This window comes from Dermochelys coriacea, chromosome 4, assembly GCF_009764565.3.
Source record: "Dermochelys coriacea isolate rDerCor1 chromosome 4, rDerCor1.pri.v4, whole genome shotgun sequence".
Taxonomy (NCBI): Eukaryota; Metazoa; Chordata; order Testudines; family Dermochelyidae; genus Dermochelys; species Dermochelys coriacea.
This window is the reverse complement of record NC_050071.1, coordinates 77,635,839-77,648,418: the sequence shown is the minus strand read 5'-3', so window position 1 is coordinate 77,648,418 and position 12,580 is coordinate 77,635,839.

Here is a 12,580-nt window from a genome sequence, read left to right as displayed (position 1 = left end):
ATGAGCCCCAGGAAGATACAGGATGGGTTGAAGAGGATTGTAAGGGAAAATAGGAATGGAAAGAACTTGCAGCCAGAGGGAACAGGGGAGAGACTGGAGAATAGCACTGTCACCAGGAAAAGGCAGGTCTATGTGATCGGGGACTCTTTATTGAGAAGAATAGACAGGCCTGTAACTAGAGCTGATCCTGAGAATAGAAGGGTGTGCTGTCTTCCGGGTGCTAAGATACGGGATGTAGACCTGAGGTTGAAAAGGATCCTCAAGGGAGCGGGAAAGAATCCCCTAATTATCCTTCATGTGGGAACAAATGATACAGCCAGATTCTCGCTGGAAAGTATCAAGGGAGACTATGCTAGGCTGGGGAAGACATTTAAGGAAATTGAGGCTCAGGTGATCTTTAGCGGGATCCTTCCTGTTCCTAGAGAAGGGCAACAGAGGTCTGACAAGATTATGACTGTCAACAGATGGCTTAGGCAGTGGTGCTATAAGGAGGGCTTTGGGATGTATGGCCACTGGGAGGCATTCACGGACAGAGGTCAGTTCTCTCGGGATGGACTTCATCTGAGTAGGGAAGGAAATAGACTTCTAGGATCGAGGCTGGCACAACTGATAAAGAGAGCTTTAAACTAGGAATTGGGGGGAGATGGATGGGAGATGTCCAGAAAATCTCCACGCCAGATTTTAGCATTGAGAGGGAAGAAGATGAAGTAAGAAAGGATACAGCCATGGGTAGGAGAATGTATATAAGGAGCGAGGGCGGTGTGGATACTAGTCTAATAGGTTATACTGGCTGTAGAATGACTGTGCCTAATAGGGTACAAAATGTGAACGAGGCCAAACAGCAAAAATTAAGAAGTTTGTACACCAATGCGAGGAGTCTAGGTAACAAAATGGAGGAAATAGAGCTACTGGTGCAGGAAGTGAAACCAGATATTATAGGGATAACAGAAACATGGTGGAATAGTAGTCATGACTGGACTACAGGTATTGAAGGCTATGTGCTGTTTAGGAAAGACAGAAACAAAGGTAAAGGGGGTGGAGTAGCATTGTATATCAACGATGAGTTAGAATGTAAAGAAATAAGAAGCGATGCAATGGATAAGATAGAGTCCGTCTGGGCAAAAATTACATTGGGGAAGAAAACTAGTAAAGCCTCTCCTACAATAGTGCTTGGGGTGTGCTATAGATCTCCGGGATCTAATTTGGATATGGATAGAGCCCTTTTTAATGTCTTTAATAAAGTAAATACTAATGGAAACTGCGTGATCATTGGAGACTTTAACTTCCCAGATATAGACTGGAGGACCAGTGCTAGTAATAATAATAGGGCTCAGATTTTCCTAGATGCGATAGCTGATGGATTCCTTCATCAAGTAGTTGCTGAACCGACTAGAGGGGATGCCATTTTAGATTTAATTTTGGTGAGTAGCGAGGACCTCATAGAAGAAATGGTTGTAGGGGACAATCTTGGCTCAAGTGATCATGAGCTAATTCAGTTCAAACTAAATGGAAGGATTAACAAAAATAAATCTGCAACTAGGGTTTTTGATTTCAAAAGGGCTGACTTTCAAAAATTAAGGAAATTAGTTAGGGAAGTGGATTGGATTGAAGAACTTATGGATCTAAAGGTAATTGAGGCCTGGGATTACTTTAAATCAAAACTGCAGAAGCTATCGGAAGCCTGTATCCCAAGAAAGGGGAAAAAATTCATAGGAAGGAGTTGTAGACCAAGCTGGATGAGCAAGCATCTTAGAGAGGTGATTATGAAGAAGCAGAAAGCATACAGGGAGTGGAAGATGGGAGGTATCAGCAAGGAAAGCTACCTAATTGAGGTCAGAACATGTAGGGATAAAGTGAGAGCGGCTAAAAGTCGAGTAGAGTTGGACCTTGCAAAAGGAATTAAAACCAATAGTAAAAGGTTCTATAGCCATATAAATAAGAAGAAAACTAAGAAGGAAGAAGTGGGGCCGCTTAACACTGAGGATGGAGCGGAGACTAAAGATAATCTAGGCATGGCCCAATATCTAAACAAATACTTTGCCTCAGTCTTTAATAAGGCTAAAGAGGATCTTGGGGATAATGGTAGCATGACAAATGGGAAGGAGGATATAGAGGTAGATATTACCATATCAGAGGTAAAAGCGAAACTGAAACAGCTTAATGGGACTAAATCGGGGGGCCCAGATAATCTTCATCCAAGAATATTAAAGGAATTGGCACCTGAAATTGCAAGCCCATTAGCAAGAATTTTTAATGAATCTGTAAACTCAGGAATAGTACCGAATGATTGGAGAATTGCTAATATAGTTCCTATTTTTAAGAAAGGAAAAAAAAGTGATCCGGGTAACTACAGGCCAGTTAGTTTGACATCTGTAGTATGCAAGGTCCTGGAAAAAATTTTGAAGGAGAAATTGGTTAAGGACATTGAAGTCAATGGTAAATGGGACCAAATACAACATGGTTTTACAAAAGGTAGATCGTGCCAAACCAACCTAATCTCCTTTTTTGAAAAGGTAACAGATTTTTTAGATAAAGGAAATGCAGTGGATCTCATTTACCTAGATTTCAGTAAGGCATTTGATACCGTGCCACATGGGGAATTATTAGTTAAATTGGAGAAGATGGGGATCAATATGAACATCAGAAGGTGGATAAGGAATTGGTTAAAGGGGAGACTGCAACGGGTCCTACTGAAAGGCGAACTGTCAGGTTGGAGGGAGGTTACCAGTGGAGTTCCTCAGGGATCGGTTTTGGGACCAATCTTATTTAATCTTTTTGTTACTGACCTTGGCACAAAAAGTGGGAGTGTGCTAATAAATTTGCAGATGATACAAAGCTGGGAGGTATTGCCAATTCGGAGAAGGATCGGGATATTATACAGGAGGATCTGGATGACCTTGTAAACTGGAGTAATAGTAATAGGATGAAATTTAATAGTGAGAAGTGTAAGGTTATGCATTTAGGGATTAATAACAAGAATTTTAGTTATAAGTTGGGGACGCATCAATTAGAAGTAACGGAAGAGGAGAAGGACCTTGGAGTATTGGTTGATCATAGGATGACTATGAGCTGCCAATGTGATATGGCTGTGAAAAAAGCTAATGCGGTTTTGCGATGCATCAGGAAAGGCATTTCCAGTAGGGATAAGGAGGTTTTAGTACCGTTATACAAGGCACTGGTGAGACCTCACCTAGAATACTGTGTGCAGTTCTGGTCTCCCATGTTTAAAAAGGATGAATTCAAACTGGAGCAGGTACAGAGAAGGTCTACTAGGATGATCCGAGGAATGGAAAAATTGTCTTATGAAAGGAGACTTAAGGAGCTTGGCTTGTTTAGCCTAACTAAAAGAAGGTTGAGGGGAGATATGATTGCTCTCTTTAAATATATCAGAGGGATAAATATAGGAGAGGGAGAGGAATTATTTAAGCTCAGCACCAATGTGGACACAAGAACAAATGGGTATAAACTGGCCACCAGGAAGTTTAGACTTGAAATCAGACGAAGGTTTTTAACCATCAGAGGAGTGAAGTTTTGGAATAGCCTTCCAAGGGAAGCAGTGGGTCAAAAGATCTATCTGGTTTTAAGATTCTACTCGATAAGTTTATGGAGGAGATGGTATGATGGGATAATGGGATTTTGGTAAGTAATTGATCTTTAAATATTCAGGGTAAATAGGCCAAATCCCCTGAGATGGGATATTAGATGGATGGGATCTGATTTACTATAGAAAACTCTTTCCTGGGTATCTGGCTGGTGAATCTTGCCCATGTGCTCAGGGTTTGGCTGATTGCCATGTTTGGGGTCGGGAGGGAGTTTTCCTCCAGGGCAGATTGGAGAGGCCCTGGAGGTTTTTTTGCCTTCCTCTGTAGCATAGGGCATGGTTGACTGGAGGGAGGCTTCTCTGCTCCTTGAAGTTTTGAACCAGGATTTGAGGACTTCAATAGCTCAGACATGGGTGAGGTTTTTCATAGGAGTGGTGGGTGACATTCTGTGGCCTGCGCTGTGCAGGAGGTCGGACTAGATGATCAGAGTGGTCCCTTCTGACCTTAGTATCTATGAATCTATTCAGCGGTCACCATCACACTATCAGAGGCTCGTTTACCTGCACATCTACCAATATGATATATGCCATCATGTGCCAGCAATGACCCTCTGCCATGTACATTGGCCAAACTGGACAGTCTCTACATAAAAGAATAAATGGACACAAATCAGACGTCAAGAATTATAACATTCAAAAACCAGTCTGAGAACACTTCAATCTCTTTGGTCACTCGATTACAGACCTAAAAGTGGCAATTCTTCAACAAAAAAACTTCAAAAACAGACTCCAACGAGAGATTGCTGAATTGGAATTAATTAATTAATTAATTAATTAATTAATTAATTTGGATACAATTAACTTAGGCTTGAATAAAGACTGGGAGTGGATGGGTCATTACCCAAAGTAAAACTATTTCACCATGTTTATTTCCCCCAATACTGTTCCTCAGACGTTCTTGTCAACTGCTGGAAATGGCCCACTTTGATTATCACTACAAAAGGTCCCCTCTCCCGCCCTCTTGCTGGTAATAGCTCACCTTACCTGATCTCTCTCATTACAGTGTGTATGGTAACACCCATTGTTTCATGTTCTCTGTGTATATAAAATCTTTCCACTGCATGCATCCGATGAAGTGAGCTGTAGCTTATGCTCAAATAATTTTTTTAGTCTCTAAGGTGCCACAAGTCCTCCTTTTCTTTTGTGGATACAGACTAACACGGCTGCTACTCTGAAACCAAATACCTTTGTATCCTATACTTCCCTTTAAATATATACATGCTTCAACCTTTGCATATGTATATTGGTACCTATGTGTTTACTTTTCAAGCACTAACAGGCAGACACAGTTTCTTCAGTCCTCACTTTAGCTGTGATATTGGGCCTACAGCTTTCCTCCACTAAAATGTGTGCTTCTTCTATGGATGTAAGAAAGTGGTGTCCCTGACAGCATTTGGGACATTCCACCTGGCAACTGTAGAGAGGTTAAGGGAGAGATTTTACTGAACTTTCTCAAACCTCAAAGAAAGGTCAGGTTTGGTGACAATCCCCAGTTTTTACATTTCCCACCCAAACTGAATGAATATATCTTTCAATATAGGGCTAGGGGTTCACTCTTTCCTGCACTACTCCCTTTGTTCTACACAGCCCTAGGATGGAATAGTCTTCAACAAGACTAAGACCATCTCTGCAGCCCCTGGTGTAGGTGCGTACTGCTCAACCCAGATAATACAGCCAGTACTTCACTAGACTAACATTTTTTTATAAGCTATTTTTAATGCAATTTTTTATTTTGCTAACTCTTTTGTGTACACTTTTTGGTTATATAAACTCTGCTCCTTCATGGTTGGTGACACATCCACCAGATCAATTAAGGCTGTTTTTAGTGTTCCTTCTTTTGAAATATGCGAGGCCAGCCTCTCTGCTTCATAGCACTTCTTTCTAAATAGTAGGCTTTCAACTTTTGCTTTCTATTCAAAAGTCTAAATCAAGAGAATTCAATAACTTATTTTAACTAAAAGACTAAGGCTCAGATGTCAGTGATGATCTACTGAAAGTGGCTGATGGAAGGCTGGTGTAGTTTAGATAAAAGATAAAGGAGATAAAAGAAAACTACAGGTTTTAATTTGAGATAGATGCCCAAAGAACATTAAGTATACACCTTGACACTTTTTAGTTCTGTTTCACCCGCCATTGTCACATACCTAACAAGCATATTGGTAGCCAGAACGCAAAGGAGATGGTTTGTGTACTGATTGAAATTCTTGATCCTTGCTTTGCAAATTTTTTTTTCAGTGTGAAACAAAGATTTTCACAAAAAATAAGTACTGTGCCTACATTGCCATTTTAATAATTGAGAAAATAGTAATAGTTCACATGAATAATCTCACTGAAATCAGTGGCATTACTCACAGTGCATAAACTTAAGGGCATACATAAGTTTTTGCAGGATCAGGGCCTTAACATCCATAGCAGGAACTCTGAAACTTTTTTTTTCGTGGACCACTTGAAAATTCTTAGGGTCTCAGTGGAGCACTTAATGATCTTTCCAAATGTTGTTTGTACAATTAGTTAACTATTGTAAAGTGCTTTGGATAAAAGTGCTATATTAAAAAAAATAATGAAATAATGAACCTCAGTAATGAACTTTTTTGTTCTACAAATAAAAGCACACAACTCATATTCTAATATCAGTAATCTTTCCTTTCTAATGTGATGGATGTGCCCTCTCTCCCCCACCGTGGCAGCCCTCGAGCTGGGGCTGGGAAGGAGGGCCATCTCTCCCTGGCAGCTGCAGTCCTGGCGCTGGGGAAAGTTGCCTCTTTCTCTGGCCACCACAGCCCTGCATGTCCCAAATTCCCCCCACCCCCTCTTCTCATGCCACTGTCCCCTCCCACCTACCCCCTATTTCCTCCAAGGCCACCACTTCACCTTACATGTGCATCTTCTCCAGGGTCCAGTCACCTAATTAGTGGAGCCACGCCTGCACCACCCCACTAATTAGGTGGGTGGCCCTTCATTCTCTTATGTGTGACCGCCCAGGCACGCACCTTAGCACCAGCACGGGGACTATGCACAGACCACCTGAATGGAGCTCGCAGACCACTGGTGGTCCATGGACCACAGTTTGAGAGCCTCTGATCTATAGAATACCATTAGTTTCATCCTATTAAATTTCTTAGAAAGAGGTCCTGTAAAGTCCATAGAGTTTAATAGAGAATGAAATACATTCTACAGAATTTTTAAAACACAGAATTATTATTTATTAATTTTAAGTACCCAGAATATGTTGGGAATTATATTTCTGCTGTAGAATTGTAGGGTTATACCAGCATAGCTTTGGTGCCATAGCTATGCCTCTGTAGTCCCTGTAGCGTAGACAAGGCCTGAGCGATGGTAACTAGGTTGACAGAAGTATTCTTCCATCAGCCTACCTCTGCTTACACCAGGGGATTAGGTCAGCATAGCTACGGCGCTCAGGGATGCAGGTTTTTCACACCCCTGTGAACAATAGTTATATCGACCTAAGTTTTAAGTGCAGACCAAACTTAAGGCAGTTGTAGATGAAGGAGGATGGGATTAGATGGGAGAGGAAATGCGTGGAGATCAGAATCCCAATGTAGGGCAGAGAAAGTTTGGTGGGAGCTGAGCGTCAATGCAATATCAGTAGGCAGTGATAAGTGGTAGCTGTGGTAAAGTAAAAATGTACTGGTAATCAGTGAAATTGGTACACACAAGTACTATAAGCCATTTACAGTAAATGAGAAGTATACAAAAATTAGACGAGAGGGTAAATAAAATGAAGTCACAGGTAAAACCAAAAATGACAAGTGTTAATGATATCATTGTCTTTATGAGGTAGCAAATGGCCCAAGGGGAGTACTCATAGGTAACTGCAGGCAAAATGACTGTGCAACGTGAGGGATAATTTAATTCTCAATAGTGATAAGCAAAGTAAGCAGGAGGATTAATATGATAATGAATACTTCCTTAAAAATTATTTCCCAGAACTGTGTTTTGGGCTATACCCCATCATCTTGGAAACTCTCCAACTCACTGAAAGCTTGATTCTCTACAACAGTGCTTGTAGCCCCAAGGGAAGAGACCTTAGCCAAACAACTCATATTGCTTGGATGGGATAGAAGCTTGGCTCAGCAACTTGGCTACAGAGGGGGTACTGTTTCAGAGACCAGGGAGCTCAGACAAATTTGAAAAGATTTGAGCTAACTTTTCAGAAACCTTTAATTAATTCCTAGCAGATGGGAAGTGAAATATTGCTCTCCTTTCCCTCCCATGCCCACCTTCCTTCCTTTCCCTTTTCATTTCTTTTTGTTCTTCTGTCTTTTTTTCTGTTTCTCCCCTGATTTTTTGGGGGGAAATAAAATATAACTACAAAATGATAAGCAAATCTCATGCAGTTTGTTTCATGGAGGAACAGATGTCTGGAGGCTTATCCCAAGCCTATCAAAACTATCCAAATCTTGTCAGGGACACAAAAGTGGGATGAAAATCTCATAAAAACATATTTCATCACAACATTCCTAACATGTCCTTTCAATATTTCTCTGAGCCAGAATTTTTTTTAACTAGTGTTAAACCATCATCAAGACAAAAGAAAAATTTTAATGAGAGGAAGGAAAATGGCTAAAAGAATAATATTACAAAAATGGAAAACATATGTATTATTGACTACTCTCGACAGATGCTGGGCTAATTTGAAAGACTTCTTACTTCAAAGGTCTTGGTCCTTTACTGAATAATGTGTTCATATAGATAATTTATTTTCTTTGAACAAAATATATTTCACAGAGATATTTCTCAATTAACATTTTATTCACTTATAGTCTAACTCTCTAGTCATAACAGAAAGAAAAGGAGTACCGGTGGCACCTTAGAGACTAACAAATTTATTAGAGCATAAGCTTTCGTGAGCTACAGCTCACTTCATCGGATGCATTTGGTGGAAAAAACAGAGGAGAGATTTATATACACACACACAGAGAACATGAAACAATGGGTTTATCATACACACTGTAAGGAGAGTGATCACTTAAGATAAGCCATCACCAGCAGCAGGGGGGGGAAGGAGGAAAACCTTTCATGGTGACAAGCAAGGTAGGCTAATTCCAGCAGTTAACAAGAATATCAGAGGAACAGTGGGGGGTAGGGTGGGGGGGAGAAATACCATGGGGAAATAGTTTTACTTTGTGTAATGACTCATCCATTCCCAGTCTCTATTCAAGCCTAAGTTAATTGTGTCCAGTTTGCAAATTAATTCCAATTCAGCAGTCTCTCATTGGAGTCTGTTTTTGAAGCTTTTTTGTTGAAGTATAGCCACTCTTAGGTCTGTGATCGAGTGACCAGAGAGATTGAAGTGTTCTCCAACTGTTTTTTGAATGTTATAATTCTTGACGTCTGATTTGTGTCCATTCATTCTTTTACGTAGAGACTGTCCAGTTTGGCCAATGTACATGGCAGAGGGGCATTGCTGGCACATGATGGCATATATCACATTGGTAGATGCGCAGGTGAACGAGCCTCTGATAGTGTGGCTGATGTGATTAGGCCCTATGATGGTATCCCCTGAATAGATATGTGGACAGAGTTGGCAACGGGCTTTGTTGTAAGGATAGGTTCCTGGGTTAGTGGTTCTGTTGTGTGGTGGGTGGTTGCTGGTGAGTATTTGCTTCAGGTTGGGGGGCTGTCTGTAAGCAACGACTGGCCTGTCTCCCAAGATCTGTGAGAGCGATGGCTCGTCCTTCAGGATAGGTTGTAGATCCTTGATGATGCGTTGGAGAGGTTTTAGTTGGGGGCTGAAGGTGATGGCTAGTGGCGTTCTGTTGTTTTCTTTGTTGGGCCTGTCCTGTAGTAGGTGACTTCTGGGTACTCTTCTGGCTTTGTCAATCTGTTTCTTCACTTCAGCAGGTGGGTATTGTAGTTGTAGGAATGCATGATAGAGATCTTGCAGGTGTTTGTCTCTGTCTGAGGGGTTGGAGCAAATGCGGTTATATCGTAGCGCTTGGCTGTAGACAATGGATCGACTGGTATGATCTGGATGAAAGCTAGAGGCATGTAGGTAGGAATAGCGGTCAGTAGGTTTCCGATATAGGGTGGTGTTTATGTGACCATCGCTTATTAGCACCGTAGTGTCCAGGAAGTGGATCTCTTGTGTGGACTGGTCCAGGCTGAGGTTGATGGTGGGATGGAAATTGTTGAAATCATGGTGGAATTCCTCAAGAGCTTCTTTTCCATGGGTCCAGATGATGAAGATGTCATCAATGTAGCACAAGTAGAGTAGGGGCATTAGGGGACGAGAGCTGAGGAAGCGTTGTTCTAAGTCAGCCATAAAAATGTTGGCATACTGTGGGGCCATGCGGGTACCCATCGCAGTGCCGCTGATTTGAAGGTATACATTGTCACCAAATGTGAAATAGTTATGGGTCAGGACAAAGTCACAAAGTTCAGTCACCAGGTTAGCGTGCTAATAAGCGATGGTCACATAAACACCACCCTATATCGGAAACCTACTGACCGCTATTCCTACCTACATGCCTCTAGCTTTCATCCAGATCATACCACTCGATCCATTGTCTACAGCCAAGCGCTACGATATAACCGCATTTGCTCCAACCCCTCAGACAGAGACAAACACCTACAAGATCTCTATCATTCATTCCTACAACTACAATACCCACCTGCTGAAGTGAAGAAACAGATTGACAGAGCCAGAAGAGTACCCAGAAGTCACCTACTACAGGACAGGCCCAACAAAGAAAACAACAGAACGCCACTAGCCATCACCTTCAGCCCCCAACTAAAACCTCTCCAACGCATCATCAAGGATCTACAACCTATCCTGAAGGACGAGCCATCGCTCTCACAGATCTTGGGAGACAGGCCAGTCGTTGCTTACAGACAGCCCCCCAACCTGAAGCAAATACTCACCAGCAACCACACACCACACAACAGAACCACTAACCCAGGAACCTATCCTTGCAACAAAGCCCGTTGCCAACTCTGTCCACATATCTATTCAGGGGATACCATCATAGGGCCTAATCACATCAGCCACACTATCAGAGGCTCGTTCACCTGCGCATCTACCAATGTGATATATGCCATCATGTGCCAGCAATGCCCCTCTGCCATGTACATTGGCTAAACTGGACAGTCTCTACGTAAAAGAATGAATGGACACAAATCAGACGTCAAGAATTATAACATTCAAAAACCAGTTGGAGAACACTTCAATCTCTCTGGTCACTCGATCACAGACCTAAGAGTGGCTATACTTCAACAAAAAAGTTTCAAAAACAGACTCCAACGAGAGACTGCTGAATTGGAATTAATTTGCAAACTGGACACAATTAACTTAGGCTTGAATAGAGACTGTTTGTGGGTCACCACTGAAGTTAACACGTCCAATTTTTTCATGTACTTTTCTTTGATTCTTTTTTTTAAATATTCCATTTGTTTCTCATTTATACTGCATAATCAGATTCATCTTGAAAAGTGCTGTATAAAGCAAAATCACTCTTACTGGTTTTATTGTGATGAACAAAAATTTGTATTTTTCCTTTTGTTTTTGAGATAGACAAGAATACAACATGAATTCCAGTAGCCTGCAAGAACCCCAAGAAAATGAATTTTAGTGGGCAAAAAAGCTTGAAGCCTGTTTTTTACAATTTATTTATTAGAAATTATTATTCTTAAAGTTTTGAACCTACTATCAAAAAAAAAAAACTTTGAAGAATTGAAATCCAACTTGATTGATGAAAAATATTCATTGAGAAATCTCTGAATGGTTAACCCTATTCAGGATTCAGAGTAGCAGCCATGTTAGTCTATATCTGCAAAAAGAACAGGAGTACATTTTTATGGATCACTTAGAACAATGCTTCCTTAGCTCTTGTCCCCTAACACCTCTACTCTACTTGCACTACATTGATGACATCTTCATCAACTGGACCCAGGGAAAAGAAGTCCTTGAGGAATTCCACCATGATTTCAACATTTTCCATCCCACCATCAACCTCAACCTAGATCAATCCACACAAGCGGTCAATTTCCCGGACACTACGGTGCTAATAAGTGATGGTCATATAAACACCACTCTATACCGGAAACCTACTGACCGCTATACTTACCTACATGCCTCCAGATTCCATCCAGGATACACCACACGATCCATTGTCTACAGCCAAGCTCTACGATATAACCGCATTTGCTCCAACCCCTCAGACAGAGACAAACACCTACAAGGTCTCTATCAAGCATTCTTACAACTACAATACCCACCTGCTGAAGTGAAGAAACAGATTGACAGAGCCAGAAGAGTACCCAGAAGTCACCTACTACAGGACAGGCCCAACTAAGAAAATAACAGAACGCCACTAGCCATCACCATCAGCCCCCAACTAAAACCTCTCCAACACATCATCAAGGATCTACAACCTATCCTGAAGGACAACCCATCACTCTCACAGATCTTGGGAGACAGACCAGTCCTTGCTTACAGACAGCCCCCCAATCTGAAGCAAATACTCACCAGCAACCACACACCACATAACAAAAACACTAACCCAGGAACCTATCCTTGCAGCAAAGCCCGATGCCAAATCTGTCCAGATATTTATTCAAGTGACACCATCATAGGACCTAATCACATCAACCACACTATCAGAGGCTCATTCACCTGCACATCTACCAATGTGATATATGCCATCATGTGCCAGCAATGCCCCTCTGCCATGTACATTGGCCAAACCGGACAGTCTCTACGCAAAAGAATAAATGGACACAAATCTGACATCAGGAATCATAACATTCAAAAACCAGTCGGAGAACACTTCAAACTCTCTGGCCACTCAGTAAAAGATTTAAGGGTGGCAATTTTTCAACAGAAAAGCTTCAAAAACAGACTCCAATGAGAAACTTCTGAGCTTGAATTAACATGCAAACTAGATACCATTAACTTGAGTTTGAATAGAGACTGGGAGCGACTGGGTCATTAGACATATTGAATCTATTTCCCTCGGT